Source organism: Trachypithecus francoisi, unplaced genomic scaffold, assembly GCF_009764315.1.
Source record: "Trachypithecus francoisi isolate TF-2019V2 unplaced genomic scaffold, Tfra_2.0 Lachesis_group5, whole genome shotgun sequence".
NCBI classification, from domain to species: Eukaryota; Metazoa; Chordata; class Mammalia; order Primates; family Cercopithecidae; genus Trachypithecus; species Trachypithecus francoisi.
The window spans coordinates 110,450,349-110,462,791 of record NW_022681470.1 but is presented as its reverse complement, the minus strand read 5'-3'; positions in this window follow the sequence as shown (position 1 = coordinate 110,462,791).

Here is a 12,443-nt window from a genome sequence, read left to right as displayed (position 1 = left end):
AGCTACACAATCTGTAAAGCTGTTAGTGTTCTTTCTGATGCTGGAACTTGAAGTCCACACGACAGTCGGTTAAGGGAAGATGGATGTAAAATGGGAGGCAGTGAGAACAAGTGGAAATAACAAGCACTGACAAACCCACGTCAGTTTGTATCATCTCTGGCCTTGATAATATGGTTGTTCTGTATAACCCCATATCCAACACAAACACGTGGTTTAGAGAAAACTGGTTAGAGAAACGAGTGATCCAGGGAAAGGACGGGAAGTTGTTCAGCTGCAGCTTGTGAGCTAACACAAGTATGAGCTATAAAACAGCTGCTGCTTCACATTCACCCTCCAAATTTTGCTCAAGACTTGTGGCTTACCCTAAGCAGAACATTGAAGGAAGATAATTCTGGAAAATGTATTTCTGCCTGACCAAGCTGACATTACAAACCACCACACTAACTATCCTATCAATAATTGTTAACCTGAATGAATAATGCTTAAAAATTTCAGCCCCAGGAGATCAAGTAAAACATGGAGAGAGAGGAAAGGTGACAGGTTGGAAAACAAATGGTGTCTGAGCTGCCATTTGGAAGTTAGCCGAGAGGGTGTCTCAAGGATTAGATAGAGTCCAGGAAGATGGAACAGCATTTGTGATTGTAAAGATGTAGCAGAGTGTGACATTTTAAAAATGAGGTCTCAAGTTTGAGTGAAATACAAATATTTAATTTATATTAATGGGTTTTGGGGGTTTTTATGTTTTCATTTTTGTTTTTGTTTTGAGACAGAGTCTGGCCCTGTCACCCAGGCCAGAGTGTGCAGTGGTGCAATCTCAGCTCACTGCAGTCTCCGCCTCCTGGGCTCAAGTGATCCTCCCACCTTAGCCTCCTGAGTAGCTGGGACTACAGGCATGCACCACTGAAGGGGTGGCCTGCCCCTCCACACCTGTGGGTGCTTCTCGTTAGGTGAAACGAGAGACTTGAGAAAAGAAAACACAGAGACAAAGTATAGAGAAAGAAAAGCGGGGCCCAGGGGCCCGGTGCGCAGCTTACAGAGGACCCACACCGGCACCGGTCTCTGAGTTCCCTCAGTATTTATTGCTCAAAAGATAAGGGAGTAAATCAGCAGTAAGACATACAGATACACGGAGATGTTCCATTGCCCAGGGACGGGCAGGAGACATGTTTTTCTTTTACTGAGATTTAAGAGAATGGTGATGACCTTTAACCACAAGCAGCCTTCAGGCATTTGTTTAACAAAGCACATTCCTTACAGCCCAAAATCCTTTAAACCTTAATCACCACAGCGATGTCTCTTGCAAGGACAAGATTGGGGGTAGGGTCACAGATTAACAGCATCTCAAATACAGAGCCAAATGGAGTCTCTTAAATTTACTTCTTTCTATAATAACACAGTAACAGGCTGACCTCTCTTTTACCCACACACCACCACGCCCATCTAATTTTTGTGGTGTTTTGGTAGAGATGGGGTCTCACCATGTTGCACAGGCTTGTCTCAAACTCCTAGGCCCAAGCAATCTGCTGGCTTCGGCCTCCCAAAGTGCGGGAATTACAGGCATGAGCCACAGCACCTGGACTATATTAGTGTTCTTAAATGCTATGCTTAGAAGTTGGATTTTATTACGACAGAGGGCAGCCCCCCAAAAGTTTCAGGCAATAGGAATGATGACTAGATTTTTGTTTCAGAAAAATCACTAGCAACAGAGGATGGTTTGGAGAGGCAAGACTAGTTAGGCTGTTGAATCATTCTGGCTAACCGACATTGAAGGCCTTAACCAAAGGCCTTGGCAGTACAGATGGAAAGAATTGATGAGAAATATTAAAGGCAACATTTGTAGGACCTGACTGAAGAGACTACGGAAGAAGGAAAGAATCAGGTTGACTCAGGATTCTTGCTTGAGAGAGTAGAAAAGGGAGGCACTATTCACTGATTTGTAATACAGGGGGAAACTTTGCTTCAGGAAAGGAAAGAATAGGGCTAAGTATACAGTCATGAAAACACATCAATGTTTGAGGCATGGCAGATAAAAAAGAATTCTGCAAAAGTGGAAATGGCAGTCATTGGATGAAAACCAGGGGGGAGTAATGTCATAAAATTGAGAGAGGAGAAGTTTTCATCTATAGAAGAGTCAATAGTAACCAATTTTTTAGGGAGAATAAGAGAAGGACTGAAAGTGCCAATTAGAGCTAAGAGCTTAGAGGTCTTTGATGCCCTTACAGTAGTTTGGCTGAATGGTAGGGACAGAAAAAGATTACATGGGGTTAAAAGGATTGAATGGCAATGAAGACATTGACTTAAGTGGAATAATTTTCAGAACATGTCTTACCCCAGTAACTAGAGGGAACCAAAGGTTGGCTCATGGGAATGTTGTTTTAAGACAAGAGGCTTGAATGAAGAAAAAGCCAATGGAAGAAGAGGATGAAAAGAAAATGGTGAAGGAAGATAAACATAGTAAAATCCCTAAGTGGAAGAATAATATTCAGATGACAGGAATTAACAGAAGGTAAACATCTTCCATTGAAAGTAGAAAGGTAAAGATGGACCTTGAAAGAATGAAGTTTTTCAGTGGAGGAATAGGAAGCTCATTCAACAACCATTTATTTAAAAAAAAAAAAACCATGTATCATACTTACTGCTAGAAATTAAGGTAAGACAATATGTCATCTCCACAGACCTTACAGTCTAGCAATCTAGACATTGAATAGTATAAGGGTTGCAATTGTTAAAACTGTAGGGTGATGGGGCATATGTGAGTAAACTTAATCTAGTGTAGGAGATTATGAAAGGCCTTCTGGAGCAAGTAATATTTAAATTGGTATCTGTAGAAAAGAGAGATCATCAAACAGAGGGAATATTAATACCTTGTGCAAAGCCCCTGAAATAGAAAAGAACATGGCACCTTGAAAAACAACCCTAGAAATCAATGAATGGAGCACAGAGAGGGAAAGGGAGGGTGCGGGAGGTAATGCTGGAGAAGTAGATCATCCAGATTATGCACTTTTATGGCCTTTTTGACCATATTAGAGAATTCTATGTTTTTTTAAAAGAATGGAAAGGCAGTTCTTTTTTTAAGAGACTTTATGCAAGGTGAGTATAGATAATGTATTAAAAGAGTTGCCAGCAAACTTTTCTTCTTTAGGGCCAGATTGTAATAGTTCAGACTCTGAGGGCCACATACAGTCTGTGCTACATAATCGTCTTTATGTTTTGTTGTGTTTTCTTTTCACAACTGTTTGGCTCCTGTAAGATTGTAGAAAACAGTAAGAGTAGGTGGTGGGAGCATCTAGGAAGCTATCAAAGTAGTCTAAAGAGGACCTGATATGTCTTGGGAGAGAATGGCCATAATGGGGAAAGAAGAGACTTGCCATACGATTTTAGAGCTTGAATTGACAAAGCTTGCTTGCAGATAGGAGGAGAGGAGGATGTGAGATTGAGGAAAGCATGTAAATTGTCTTGTAGGGTTCTGGCTGTGTGGTACTGTTAATTAAGATAGAGAATAGAGGTGAAGAAGCAGGTTTTAAGGGAAAAGCTACTGCATTCAGTTTTATTGTTGAATATAAGTTGACAGATGGTTCTGTGGCAACATGAGGAAATGAGCTTCAGATCTGGTAAAAGTAATGGCTAGAAACATAAAGTAGGGCATCATTAGCATATAGATAGTAAGTCCAGGGAATGGCTGAGGTAACAGGAAAATTGTATTGAGTAAGAAGAGAGGGCTGTCTCAACCAGATTGGATGGAGGAAATCAAGCAGGCAAAGGAGACTGGTGAGAAGGGGCCAATGTCAATTATGATTTTTTTGACTTATAATTTACTTAGAAGTATGTTTTTGAAATTTCTAAGCATATTTGTTCTTTTAGTTCTTTTTATTGTTGATTTCCAACTTAATTACAGGCTGGTCAAAGAATGTGGTTGGTATCAACTTGAAACAATTGAGAGTCACTTTCAGCCTAAAACAGGGGTCAGCAAACTATAACCTGTGAGCTAAATCTGGCCTGCCACCTATTTTTATACAGCCTGGAAGCTAAGCATGATTTTTACATTTTAAATATTATACATAAAACTTATATAAAATTCAAATTTCAGTGTTCATAAATAAAGTTGTATTAGGACATAGCTACACTCATTCATTTACATATTGTCTGTGGCTTCTTTGTTACTGTGTTGGCAGAGCTGAGTACTAGCAACAGAGACCACATGCTCCACAAAGCCCAAAATATTTACTATCTGCCCTTCACAGAAAAAGTTTACCTACCCCTGGCTTCCAATGTGTTCAATTTTTAATGTCTTGGTGCTCTTGAAAAAAATCTGTACCCTCCAGATAACATATGCAGGGTTTTATATATGTTTATTAGATTAATCTTACTGACTGTATTACACAAATTTATATACTTACAACATTTTGTCTGCTTAATCTACCAAATACCGAGAAATGTAAACTAAATTTTCTAATTTGGCAGTGGATCTGTTAAGTTCGGGTTTTTTTGTTTGTTTTGGGGCTTTTTTTATAGTTCTGTCGATTTTACTTTATAAATTTGTAGTTTAGATAACTAGATGCAAATAAACTTAGAATTGTTATCTCTTCTCACTGAGTTAAGCTTTTATCAGTATGTAATGATGATCTCTTTTTTTAACTAATAGTGTCTACATTAAGCTATATTTTGCCTGATATGAATATACCAGCTATCTTGTTAACATTTTCCTGGTGAGCCGGGTGCGGTGGCTCAAGCCTGTAATCCCAGCACTTTGGGAGGCCGAGATGGGCGGATCACGAGGTCAGGAGATCGAGACCATCCTGGCTAACACGGTGAAACCCCGTCTCTACTAAAAACTACAAAAAACTAGCCGGGCAACGTGGCGGCGCCTGTAGTCCCAGCTACCTGGGAGGCTGAGACAGGAGAATGGCGTGAACCCGGGAGGCGGAGCTCGCAGTGAGCTGAGATCCGGCCACAGCACTCCAGCCTGGGTGACAGAGCGAGACTCCGTCTCAAAAAAAAAAAAAAAAAAACACATTTTCCTGGTGTAACTTTTCATCCTTCTTCTTTCAACCTTTATGGCTCTTTAAGTTCTAATACATCTTTTCAAACAGCATATAGCAGATTTTTTATTCAATCTGGCAGTCTTTGACTTTTAACTAAAAAGTATAGTCCATTTTCATTTATTGTAATTAGCAATTACTGTTCTATTCTGATTCATTCCCACTAATATATTTTATATTTTCTGTTTTGTGGCCTATTCTGGTTTTTGCTATTCATTGTTTTGAATTGACTGATTCCAATTTTTTTTCTCTAACAGTTTGAGTTACTCTATTTCGATTATAATGATCACTCTAGAAATTTTAATATTTTAATCTCTCTTTTATGTTTTATCTTGTTGCCTCTCTGTGTTATATTTCTAGTCCACTATTTTTCTTTTCAAATGTTTTAAACTTGTTATTTTTCCCCAGTATTGAATTTCTGTCTTAGTCCATTTGTGCTTCTATGACAGAATACCTGAGACTGGATAATTTATAAAGAAAATACAATTAATTTTTCACAATTCTGGGGGCTGGAAAGTCCAAGATCAAGGTGGCAGCCAGATTGGTATCTGGTGAGGACTGCTCTCTGCTTCTGAGATGGTACCTTGCTTCTATACCTTCTGGTGGGAAGGCATACTGTGTCCTCACATTGCAGTAGGGACAGAAGGGCAAGAGAGGGCTCTTTTCAACCTTGAGCCCTTTTGTAAGGATGCTAAATCCATTCAGAGGGCAAGGTCCTCATGACTTAATCATCTACCAAAAGGCTTCCCCTCTCAATACCATCATAATGCGGATTAAGTTTCAACATGAATTTTGAAGGGGACACATCCAAACACAGCAATTTCTAATTTCAATGATAGGTTTAACATCCTTACATTCTACTTATTTGTTTTCAGATTTGCCTGATTATTTTAGTACTTTTTTGTTCCTTCATTACACTTTCAATATCCACTTTATTTACTTAAAAATATTAAGCATACTTTTATTTTGGATCTGATCATTCTTATACCTACAGCCTTTGCAGGTCTCTGTCTCTAACCCTTGTGGTTTGTTATTTCTGCTGTCTCTTTCATGATGGCTTGATTACTTTTCGTGTTTTTGTGATTTGTCTTGTTGTTAGCTCATATTTATTGGAAATATGTCTGTGGAAGTCTTTGACACCTGGTCGAAGAGGCATTCTTCTACAGATAACTTGCATTTTCTTCTCCCAGGGTCCAACTTAAACAACCACTTTAAACTTGGAATTTTGAGGTCCACAGAGAGTACAAAGTCTGGCCTAAAACCTCCTAAAGTTAGGTTTGTGGTTAGGAATGTCCAAGGAAAAGGTATTTTGTTTTGTTTTTCTTTTTGTCCCCTTCTATCCAGAGCCAAGCTTGTGTGACAGGCAGAATTCTACAATGCCCCATAATCTCTGCTCCCTTGTGTTACCCCAAGTATAATCCTCCCTCCCCTGAATGTGGGTTGAATCTGTGACTTGCATCTAATCAGTAGACCATGGCGAAGGTGACAGGCTGTCACTCCCCTTATGACATTATGTTATATACAACTTTGTCTTAACAGGCTGGAGAGACTCTTCCGTGGCATTCAAACTGCCATCTTGTGAACTGCCTGTGGAGAGAACCACAAAGCAGGGAACTGTAAAGAGCCTCTAGGACCTGCAAACAGACTCCAGCTGACAACCAGTAAGAAGCCAGGGCCCTCCGTCATATAATTCACAAGGAAATGAGTTCAACCAACAACCAGAGGGAATTTGGAAGTATATCTTCTCCTAGTCAAGCCTCTGATAAGAACACAACCCCAGCCAGTACCTGGATTACAGCCTGGTGAGACCCTGAAGCAGAGAACCTTGATAAAACATGTCCAAGCTTTTAACCCATAGAAACTATAAGATAGCTGGGCACGGTGGCTCACGCCTATAATCCTAGCACTTTGGGAGGCTGAGGCGGATGGATCACGAGGTCAGGAGATTGAGACCATCCTGGCTAACATGGTGAAACCCCGTCTCTACTCGAAATACAAAAAATTAGCCAGGCGTGGTGGCGGGCGCCTGTAGTCCCAGCTACTTGGGAGGCTGAGGCAGGAGAATGGCATGAACCCGGGAGGCAGAGCTTGCAGTGAGCCGAGATCGCACCGCTGCACTCCAGCCTGGGCGACAGAGCAAGACTCCGTCTCAAAAAAAAAAAAAAAAGAAACTATAAGATAAATGTGTATTGTTTTAAGCCTCTAAATGTGTGATAATATGTTAGGCAGCAATAGAAAACTAATACAGCAAAGAGCTCTACCATCTCCATCTGTGGCATGGATTTTTTTTCCTCGTCCAGCCACCAGGGGTCCCTTTTCAGAGAGTACAATCCAAATCGCCACCTTTGTGCAGGCTCTAGACTTGGTTTCCTAACCTTGCACACATGGCCTTTAAACCCAACCTTCAGATCACCAAAAACTGGAAGCCAAACCCAGAGCAAACACCCGTTTCAGGTCTCAATCAACTTTCTTATTTCTTTGAGGATTTCCCACATCTACTTTAGCCATGCACTTTTAAATTATGGTGTTTAAAATATTTTATCCAACAAGTGTTATGTTTTTTAACAAGAGGGTTTCTTTACATACCTAATCTGCTATATGCCTGGGAATTTCCATTCCTGATCAGCCATCGAAGGTAAATTTCCTACTACTACCACACCCCAAGCTACTTAAGCAAAAGAGATTATGATCTTTTAATTGCCAAATCCAGTCAACTCTTTCCAGTCCTCATGTTACTTGGCCTCTCTTTCAGCTGCATTTGGCACAGTTGGCCACAGCTTTTCCTTCCTTTCTTTCCTCCTCTGGTTCCTAATCACATACGTTTATGCTATTTCTGCTGTCACTGTTTCTTCTCAATTTCCTTAACTGACTCTACTTTTTCTGCCTCCCTTTTAAATCTTGGTGCTCCTCAGAGTACTATCCTAGGAATTTTATTCTCATTCTATAATACTGTACGTGGATTACCTTATCCATTCCCATGGCTTCCACTATCATATACATGCTGGTGACTTCCTAGTCTATAGCTCAAATTATATTTGGAAAAATAGATTAGGTTAAGTGAGATGAGATAATAGCTGGGATCATAGGTGTGTGACATTGCATGTGTCAGATGCAATGATCCCAGCTATTAGGGAGGCTGAAGTGAGAGGATAGCTTGAGCTCGGGAGTTCAAGACCAGCTTGGGCAACATAGTAAGACTTGTCTTAAAAAAAAGAAAGAAAGAAAGAAAAGATCGACCCAAAATCTCAGTAGATTAATATGGAAAAGTTTACTTTTTGCTCATATAGAATCTACTGAAGGTCCAAGTGACTCCCCAAAGAAACTGTCCTCCATATGCTGACTCAATGATCCAGGGTTAGAACTCTCAGCTTCACCTTCCCATCATAAAATCTCCATTGTTGTGGGAGAGGGTCAGAGGAGGTCTTGCATCAGCAATTAAATGCTTTGACTAAATGGGACATGCATCACTTCATTCACTGCCCATTGGCCAGAACTTGTCGCATGACATTACCCAACCACAAGGGAGGCTCCACACAAGAAGGAGAGGAGAACTGGTTGTTGGTGAGAACTAGTACTGTCTACCACACAATTCTAGATCTCTTTTGTGAGCCCCAGATCTGTGCATCCAACTGCTCTCTCAACATCTTTACCTGAATGTTCCACTGGCACCCCAAATCCAATGTGTCCAAAATTAAACTCATTATTTTTTCCCAATCCTATAACCTCTTCTTTTATATTCTCATTGTTAGTTGATGGATACAACGCAGGAAACGTAGTTATTGCCACCTCCCCTCTCTCTCTTACTTTCCTCTCACACCTAATAAATGACTAGACTCATCACCTATCTACTCTACCTCTTCCCCATGGCCATTGCCTCTATTCAGATCATCCTAGTTTCTCACTTGGAACTCTCAACACCGAAGGATTCTTCACCCACTGTTTGGCACCTCACTGGTCCCCGCTACACTCTGTTGCCTAAACCCAAATGTGTTTGTGTTAGTCCTCTTCAGCAGTCGTTCCATTGCCTATAAGGGTAAAGTATGTTTAGGGCCTGCCATTACCTGATTTTATCTATCCTCTCCAGCCTTTCCCCTTCCATCCCCCACCCTTATCCTATCCTCATTCCCCATAGCACCACCTATGCTGAAATACTTGCATTTCCCCAAACTCAAGCATTGTGCCAAAGCATGCCCTTGTTTACCCTGTCCCTCTACCTGGAATACACTTCCTCCCTCGGTCTGCCTAGAAAATTATTCATCTTTCAAGGTGCAACTCAAACATTATCTCCTCTATGAGCCTTTTATTGACACCTATCCTCCTTCCTTATCGTGTAGCCTGACCCCTTTGTTCATTGCGTCTCACTCTATCCCGTACAGATGTCTCACATCTGCAATATTTCATTATGCTTATTTATGTGACTGGCCAGTCTGGAACATGCTTTTGTAGATGAACTTATCTCTCTCCCTACAAGAGACAGATCCCGCAAGTCAAGAACTATGTCTTACTCATTATTGAACCTCCACAGCTTGACAGGGTGTTTGGGTAGGTGCTAAGTAAATGTCTGATTAATTGGTTAATCCTCCCTCTAAGTCTTGAACTACCGCTGTTTCCTTCTCTGGCTCCTCTTCCTCCTTCTTGCCCTTTGGTGGTATCTTTGATCATTATCTGATCTTTTATCCCCCATTGTTTTTGCTGCCACTTTCCTAAATATCTCTCAAATCCATATAGATCTCTTCATCTCTCTACTGCTACCACCCTAGTCCACGTTACTATTACCCTCCTCAACTGGATCACTGCAGTAATCTCTCAACCGGTCTATTCGTATCTATTCTGGCTAACTTCCAATCTGTTTGCTCCAGTTTTAGTGATTGTTCCATAATGCAAGCCTGATCATGTCACCCTTGTTTAAATATGTTTAGTACAGATAAACCTACTTCTCTTAAAGACAAAAGTTGTGAGGGACTGGCCCCTTCCTGCCTATTCAACCTCATCCTCATCATGCTCCACCCTCTGCCCACACCCCAGTGCCACCTCACATACTTCCTCTTTCAGTTTTTGTCAAACTAGTCTCTTTTTTTTTTCTTTTCCCTTCAACTTCCTACCCTCCTTCTGGCACAGGGTTTTTAAATGTTCTGTTCTCTCCGAACTTTCCCTTCCTCTTGGTCTAGTGGAACTCCAACTCACATTTCTGATTTCAGTTTAAGTATTGGGTCTTTTTGTTTTATTTTTTGGCTCTAGGAAGGCTTCCCTGGTCCTCTTCCCCTCTGTTGTAGGCATCCATGACACAGGGTCCTGATCCTTCACAGCACACTTAACAATCACAATTTGCCATTTCTTTGTGTGGTAAGGGCCTCCTTTACCAGTGTGAAAGTTCCATGAAGGCAGACCCTCATGCTCGTCATAATATCCTCAAAGCTTAGAATGGGACATAGCACATAGTAAATGTTCAATAAATGTTTTGGAGTAAGTGAATGAAGAAATGAATTATCTCGGCAACTGAGGTTCAAAAACTTGAAGTAATCATTGACTCATCCTACTGTTTTATTCCCCATATCCAGGTCCCAAGTTATATGTCCTCCAATTTTATGATCCCTGTGGTTTCAGCCCACACCCTTACTACACAATACCCAGAATATCCCCATACCCTCTAGTTTCTTTGTCTGTACCCAAAATTTATCTTATATGATATGGTACAATCTGTCATAAAGGTTATGTTTAGCACATTATATCTCAATCAAAAAGATTTAGTGTTTATTTTTTAAATATTTTAAATATATCTTGCTTGGATTTAAAGCTCCCCACCATCTGGCTAAAATCCATCTATGTCAACTATTTTTCTTTTTTTTTTTTTTTTGAGACGGAGTCTCGCTCTGTCACCCAGGCTGGAGTGCTGTAGCCAGATCTCAGCTCACTGTAAGCTCCGCCTCCCGGGTTCACGCCATTCTCCTGCCTCAGGCTCCCGGGTAGCTGGGACTACTGGCACTGCCACCTCGCCCGGCTAGTTTTTTGTAGTTTTTAGTAGAGACGGGGTTTCACCGTGTTAGCCAGGATGGTCTCGATCTCCTGACCTCGTGATCCGCCCGTCTCGGCCTCCCAAAGTGCTGGGATTACAGGCGTGAGCCACCGCGTCCGGCCCCTATGTCAACTATTTTTCATCTCCCACCCTCTCCAAATGCCCCTCCCTATTTATTTATTTATTTAAGCACCCTGTCACTCAGGCTGAAGTGCAACGGCATGATCGTGACTCACTACAGCCTCAAACTCCTGGGCGCAAAGGATCCTCCTGCCTCAGCCTCCCAAAGTGCTGGATTACAGGCGTCAACCACCACACCCAGCCAAAATGTTCCACTCTTGAACTGTGCTAATATCCCAGAAATACATCACTTGAATTTCAGCAACCAACCCTGGGCCTAGGGCACCTGTCCCACAGCCCTTTCTTCCTCCATCCACCCAAAGCCTATCTATGCTCAAGGTTTACCTGCACACATCCTTGCCTGATTTTTCCAGCTCTGCCAGCTGTGAGTTACTCTTCTCTCCACCTGAAAACCTCTTCCTCAGACTCTATGCCTGGCTAGCTCCTGCTCATCCTCGAGTTCTCTAAGTGGAAATGTCCACTCCTTAGAGAAACCTTCCCCAGCCCTCCATCTTCTCTAAAGATGTTCTCCCAGTGTATTCTCTCTAGCTAGCACTCTGCTTCTTTCCCTCATGGCCCTAATACAATGTGTCATTGACTTATCATTTCCTTGCTTTTCATTTCTCTTCTCAGTTAGGTGGTAGAGTCCATGAGGCAAGGAACTTTTCTGCCTTGCTCTCCAAAAAACCTATAATAACCTGGTCAGTTATTAAACCCATATAACCTGGTCAGGCACGGTGGCTCACATCTGTTATCCCAGCACTTTGGGAGACTGAGGCAGGCAGATCACCTGAGGTCAGGAGTTCAAGACTAACCTGACCAACATGGTGAAACCCGTCTCTACTAAAAATGCAAAATTAGCCGGGCATGGTGGTGCATGCCTGTAATCTTGGGAGGCCGAGGCAGGAGAATTGCTTGAGCCCAGGAGGTGGAGGTTGCAGTGAGCTGAGGTTGCACCACTGCACTCCAGCCTGGGCAACAAGCATGAAATTCCGTCTCAAAAAGAAAAAAAGAAAAAAAAAAAAAACTATAACACCAGCCCACTGTATGGCCTATAGCATTTACTTAATTAGTATATTTATTAATATTATTTTACAAAAAAAAATTATAAAGAAATGATTCGCCTTCCCTTTGAAGGGATCTCAATACTCTTAACACATTTGAAGTCTGCACAGCTAGTACTTAACTCTTAACACTGCTCTTCGTTTTTCATTATCAGCCTCATCTCCCTGGTTAGAATAGATGAGATTATAAGGTTTTTGATGGCAATA